This window comes from Somniosus microcephalus, chromosome 4, assembly GCF_052327205.1.
Source record: "Somniosus microcephalus isolate GS21.2 chromosome 4, FLI_Smic_1.0, whole genome shotgun sequence".
Lineage (NCBI taxonomy): Eukaryota > Metazoa > Chordata > Chondrichthyes > Squaliformes > Somniosidae > Somniosus > Somniosus microcephalus.
In genome coordinates this window covers 87460258-87466416 of record NC_140990.1, presented here as the reverse complement: position 1 = coordinate 87466416, position 6159 = coordinate 87460258, and positions in this window count along the sequence as shown.

Below are 6159 nucleotides of genomic sequence, written 5' to 3'. Positions count from 1 at the left end.
CCTTTCCTAATTCGCACCATTCCCATTCACCCATCACCCCTGTGCTTGCTGACCTACATTGGCTCCCGTTTAAGCAGCGCCACGATTTCAAATTTGTCATCCTTGTTCTCAAATCCCTCCATGGCCTCGCCCCTCCCTATCTCTATAATATCCTTCAGCCCCACAACCCCCCGAGATATCTGCGCTCCTCTAATTCTGCTCTCTTGAGCAACCCTGATTATAATCGCTCAACCTTTGGTGGCCGTGCCTTCTGTTGCCTAGGCCCTAAGCTCTGGATTCCCTGCCTAAACCTGTCCACTTCGCTACTCTCTTTCCTCCTTTAAGACACTCCTTAAAACCTACCTCTTTGACCAAGCGTTTGGTCATCTGCCCTAATTTATCTTTATGTGGTTCGGTGTCAAATTTTGTGTCCTATAATACTCCTGTTGCGAAGTTTTATTACGTTAAATGTGCTATATAAATAAAAGTTGTTGCTATTGTTGTAACCGGGCACAGGATACACGAAAAAGCTCCTTTGACATGTCATCCGTCTCTCAACTCTAAGCTCCAGTATCCATTTATTTCCAACTTGCTCTCTTAGCTCTTTTTCATCTGTGGTCTAATGTCAGTTTGTCTTGGTTGCTTTGATTCTCCACTCTGAGTCAACAGCTCATGGGTTTGATCCTCATTGAAGACTTGAACCCATAACTTAGGCCAAGGCTCCAGTCCCAGTACTGTTGGAGATGCCGCCCATCTGGATGAGACGTTAAACCAAGAGTCCCGTTTGTCTGTTCAGGTGGATGCTAAAGATCCCACAGCCACAATTGGAAGAAGAGCAAGGGGGAGTTCTCCCCAGTGTTCCTCGGCCCAACATTCCTCACTCAGCCAACATTCATCTCATTGACTGTTTGAGTCATCTTGCTGACTGCAAAATGGATGCCTCATTTGAACACTTACCAGCGGTGACTGTACTTTGACAAGCCATTCATTGTGTGTAAAGCATTTGTGACAGTCTGAGGAGATGGAGGTTATTCATTCCTCAGATCCGGTAACTACTTTGCTCCATTCAGTCTACGGTCCCTGTCGCCACCCACAGGGTTTTGAAACCCATCTAGGCAGCATCTAACGAATTGTTGATGAGTTACCAGGTCCTCGATGCTTCTCTTATCAACCTAAGTGCTGTTCTGCACAGTTGGCATCAGCAAGGTTTGGCAATAAAAAGCTGCAAAGCCATAACATGTCGATCTATAATATCTTAAAAACATAACATTCTTGCGCACTTTGTGCCAACTGCTCCCATTTTAAATTCCAATTTCTACATTTATAATAGAAACTGCCCATGTCAACATGTCATGCTGTGAGTACACCCTGCCACCAGCGATGGCGCTGTCACACCTCTGTTTTGCATCTCCAAACTGCCCCGCTTGTACAGCAGAGGATCTCCTATGTTTGGATTCAATCTACTTTACTGCTTCCCAGAATAGCCTAACTCTTGCTGTTTACCAATAAATAATAATATGGAAATAATAAAAAGAAAAAGGGTGGCTAAAGTAAATGTTGGTCCCTTAGAGGATGAGACCGGGAAATTAATGGTGGGAAATATGGAGATGGCAAAAACACTGAATGAATATTTTACATCAGTCTTTACAGTAGAAGACACTAAGAATATCCCAACACTGGACAAACAGGGGGCTAAAGGGGGGGAGGAGCTAAACACGATCAAAATCACTAAGGAAGTGGTACTCGGTAAAGTAATGGGACTCAAGGCGGATAAATCACCTGGACCTGATGGCTTCCATCCTAGGGTCTTGAGGGAAGTGGCGGTAGGGATTGTGGATGCATTGGTAATAATTTTCCAAAACTCCCTGGACTCGGCAAAGGTCCCGGCAGACTGGAAAACTGCTAATGTAACACCCTTATTTAAAAAGGGCAGTAGACAGAAGGCTGGAAACTATAGACCGGTTAGCCTAACATCTGTGGTAGGTAAAATTTTGGAGTCCATTATTAAGGAGACAGTAACAGGACATTTGGATAATCATAATTTAATAGGACAAAGTCAGCATGGTTTTATGAAGGGGAAGTCATGTTTGACAAATTTGCTGGAGTTCTTTGAGGAAGTAACGTATAGGGTGGATAAAGGGGAACCAGTGGACGTAGTGTATTTAGACTTCCAAAAGGCATTTGACAAGGTGCCACACAAAAGATTACTGCTTAAGATAAAAAAATCACGGGATTGGGGGTAATATTCTGGCATGGATAGAGGATTGGCTATCTAACAGAAGGCAGAGAGTTGGGATAAATGGTTCATTCTCAGACTGGCAATCAGTAACTAGTGGTGTTCCGCAGGGGTCAGTGCTGGGTCCCCAACTCTTTACAATCTATATTAACGATTTGGAGGAGGGGACCGAGTGTAACATATCAAAGTTTGCAGATGATACTAAGATGGGAGGGAAAGTAGTGAGTGAGGAGGACATAAAAAACCTGCAAGGGGACATCGACAGGCTAAGTAAGTGGGCAGAGATTTGGCAGATGGAATACAATACTGGAAAGTGTGAGGTTATGCACTTTGGCAGGAAAAATCGTAGAGCAAGTTATTATCTTAATGGCAAGAAACTGGAAAGTACTGAAGTACAAAGGGATCTGGGGGTCCTGGTGCATGAAACTCAAAAGGTTAGTATGCAGGTGCAGCAAGTGATTAAGAAGGCCAATGGAATGTTGGCTTTCATTGCTAGGGGGATAGAATATAAAAATAGGGAGGTATTGCTTCAGTTGTACAAGGTATTGGTGAGACCGCACCTGGAATACTGCGTACAGTTTTGGTGTCCATACTTAAGAAAGGACATACTTGCTCTCGAGTCCGTACAAAGAAGGTTTACTCGGCTAATCCCGGGGATGAGGGGATGGACATATGAGGAGAGGTTGAGTAGATTGGGACTCTACTCATTGGAGTTCAGAAGAATGAGAGGCGATCTTATTGAAACATATAAGATTGTGAAGGGGTTGGATCGGGTGGATGCAGGGAAGATGTTCCCGATGATGGGTGAAACTAGAACGAGGGGGCATAGTCTTAGAATAAGGGGCTGCTCTTTCAAAACTGAGATGAGGAGGAACTACTTCACTCAGAGGGTGGTAGGTCCATGGAATATGCTGCCCCAAAAAGCTGTAGAAGCTACATCATTACATAAATTTAAAACAGAAATAGACAGTTTCCTAGAAGTAAAGGGAATTAAAGGTTACGGGGAGCGGGCAGGAATTTGGACATGAGTCTAGGTTCGGATCGGTCATGGCCCTGTGGGTAGCGGAGCGGGCCCAGGGGCCGTGTAGCCTGATCCTGCTCCTATTTCGTGTGTCTAATTCTGTTAGATTCAGGAGATGGTTCTGTGATAGTGGATTGGCGGTTAGGATCAGATCAGCCATGATCTTATTGAATGGCGGAGCAGGCTCGAGGGACCGATTGGCCTACTCCTGCTCCTATTTCTTATGTTCTTATGATCACCCGGTGCGGAGGGGAGCGGGCAGATTGGAGGACCTCCTCATAGGACTGCTCCTGGGCCTGGCAAAGTGGCCATAAACAGGACCAGGCAACGGGCAATCGAGGGGATCATTCGGCCTGATTGCCTGCCTCTCTTCTGCAGCCATGTTCACGCCCGGGTGGCCCTGGAGATGGAGCACTCGGTGTCCGCCGGCACGCTCGAGCCAATAGGCCGCAGGGACTGGTGTGCGTCATCACCCCGGCCAACAAAATTTTAATATAATTTGTTCAGTTTAATTTAAAGTTTTATTAGTTACAGTTTGTTCGTTTATGGTTCCTACCAAAAGAGTAGACTTACTTTCACTAATAAATCCTTTCTAAGTCAAGCTTAACACTAACCACTAAAGAGACTAAACACACAAAGGGATATCGATATTCTTACCGATTATAGTTATATTAATTTGCTCTGCTGTGTTGATTATAAAGTCACTTTTTCTCTGTCCACTGCTGCGATTATTTATTATTTACTGTTGCTCCTTGGTTTAAATTACTGAGCACCTCCTTCCCCCTCAGCATCCAATTCCCAGTCTCACCACATTCCCCTTACCATTCTGTGTAGCAAGTCTTTCCACCCAGAACACTCCGTGCGCTAGAATAGGCCCTATCAACGCTGCAGGGCCCGGTGTGCACAGGTGCGGGGAGCGTTCGGAGCAGGGCGGCTCCTCTTTTTGTTGGAACGGGTTAACTGTAAATTAACTGTAACTTAATAAAACTTTAAATAAAACTTATCAAATTAAATTAAAATTTGGTTTGTCGGGGTGATGATGCAGTCCAGTCCCCGCGGTGCCCACCGGTTGTGGAAGGCCTCAAGTGTGCCGGCGGACACCGCGTGCTCCATCTCCAGGGCCACCCGGGCGCGAACATGGCCACAGAAGAGAGGCAGGCAATCGGGCTGAACAAACCCCTCGACCTCCCGCTGCCTGGACCTATTAATGGCCTCTTTGGCCAGGCCCAGGAGCAGTCCTACGAGGAGGTCCTCTGACCCGCCCGCTCCCCTCCTCAACGGGTGACCGAATATCAGGAGCGTGGGACTGAAGTGCAGCCAAAAATCGAGGAGCAGCCCTTTCAAATAATGGAACAGGGGCTGCAACCTCTCACATTCCACATAAACATGGAACACGGACTCCTCTAGGCCGCAAAAATAGCAAGCAGCCTGGGAGTCTGTGAACCTACTTAACATTTTATTGCACGGGACTGCTCCGTGCAACACCCTCCAGGCCAAGTTGCAGGGCGGGTCCTGCACGTGCGCAGTGCCGCCAGTTGGGTAATGGCGGCAGAATGCAGAGAGAAGATTCCAGAGCGGGGAGAAGGCGGCGGAGCACAGGGGAGCAATAGAACCGGCGGGGAGACTTTATAAACACCCGGGGTGGGCCTCAGGCCCTGAACAAGGGCCTCCGGGCCGGGCATTTGCCCCGAGCAGGGCGGCAGCTGCTAGGCTTTCTCCCGATGACAGGCCCGGGTTAACAGCTGCCATTTTGAGAGGCTCAGGGGGCAGCAGGGCGCATGCGCGGCCCCCTTGGCCAGGAACCAGGAGGAGAGAATCTTGTCAATTTCTATCCTGGACTCTCAGTGATGGCTTTTGTAAACTCCTTTTACAGGCTGTGAGAAGGGCAGCATTTACACACCGCAAACACAGACCAAACATCACATCAAGATCTGACAGAGTCACTCCATTCATCAGGACCTGAATATCATCGGCCTTTGAATGTGGAAGGAGAAATGTTTGTCTGTTCTGTCTGTGGGAAAAGATTTCAAACATCAGTGTGACTGGAAAAGCACCGAGACACACACACCCGAGTGAGAGTGTTCCAGCGCACTGACTGTGGAAAGAGCTTTAACCAGTTACACAGCCTGAAAAAACATCGCACCGTTCGCAGTGGGGAGAAACCGTATTCGTGTTGTGTGTGTGGATGAGGCTTCAACTGATCATCCAACCTGGAGAGACACAAGGACACCCGCACCATGGAGAAACTGTGGAAATGTGAGGACTGTGGGAAGGGATTCAATTACCCATCGCAGCTGGAAACTCATCGACGCAGTCACACTGGGGAGAGGCCATTCACCTGCTCCGTGTGTGGGAAGGGATTCACTCTGTCATCCAGCCTCCAGTTACACCAGCGAGTTCATACTGACGAGAGACCTTTTAAATGTTCTGACTGTGGGAACTGCTTTAAACTCTCTGCAGATCTAATTAAATATCAGCTTGTTCACACAGATGAGAGACTGTTCAGTTGCACTCACTGCGAGAAGAGCTTCAGGCAGTCATCTCACCTCATTCAACATCAGCGAGTTCACATTGGGGAGAGGCCGTTTACCTGTTCTGTATATGGGAGGGGATTCACTTCTGCATCCAACCTGCTGAGACACCAGTGAGTTCACACTGGGGAGAGGCCATTCACCTGCTCTGTGTGTGGGAAGGAATTCAGTCGATCATCTCACCTACTGAGACACCAGCAAGTTCACAAGTGACTGCAGGGGGTTCGATTCTGCCATTAATCTCATCCTTTGTTTGTTTGTGCTGATGTTAATAACCCCTTTAACTGGGCTGGAGTTTAAGTTTCTGGATATCTGTCAAGCCAGTTTTGGTGTAAACATACACTGTTGTGTTCTTTATTTCTCTAAGATAAGAGGAGACTAACTGATGTCCT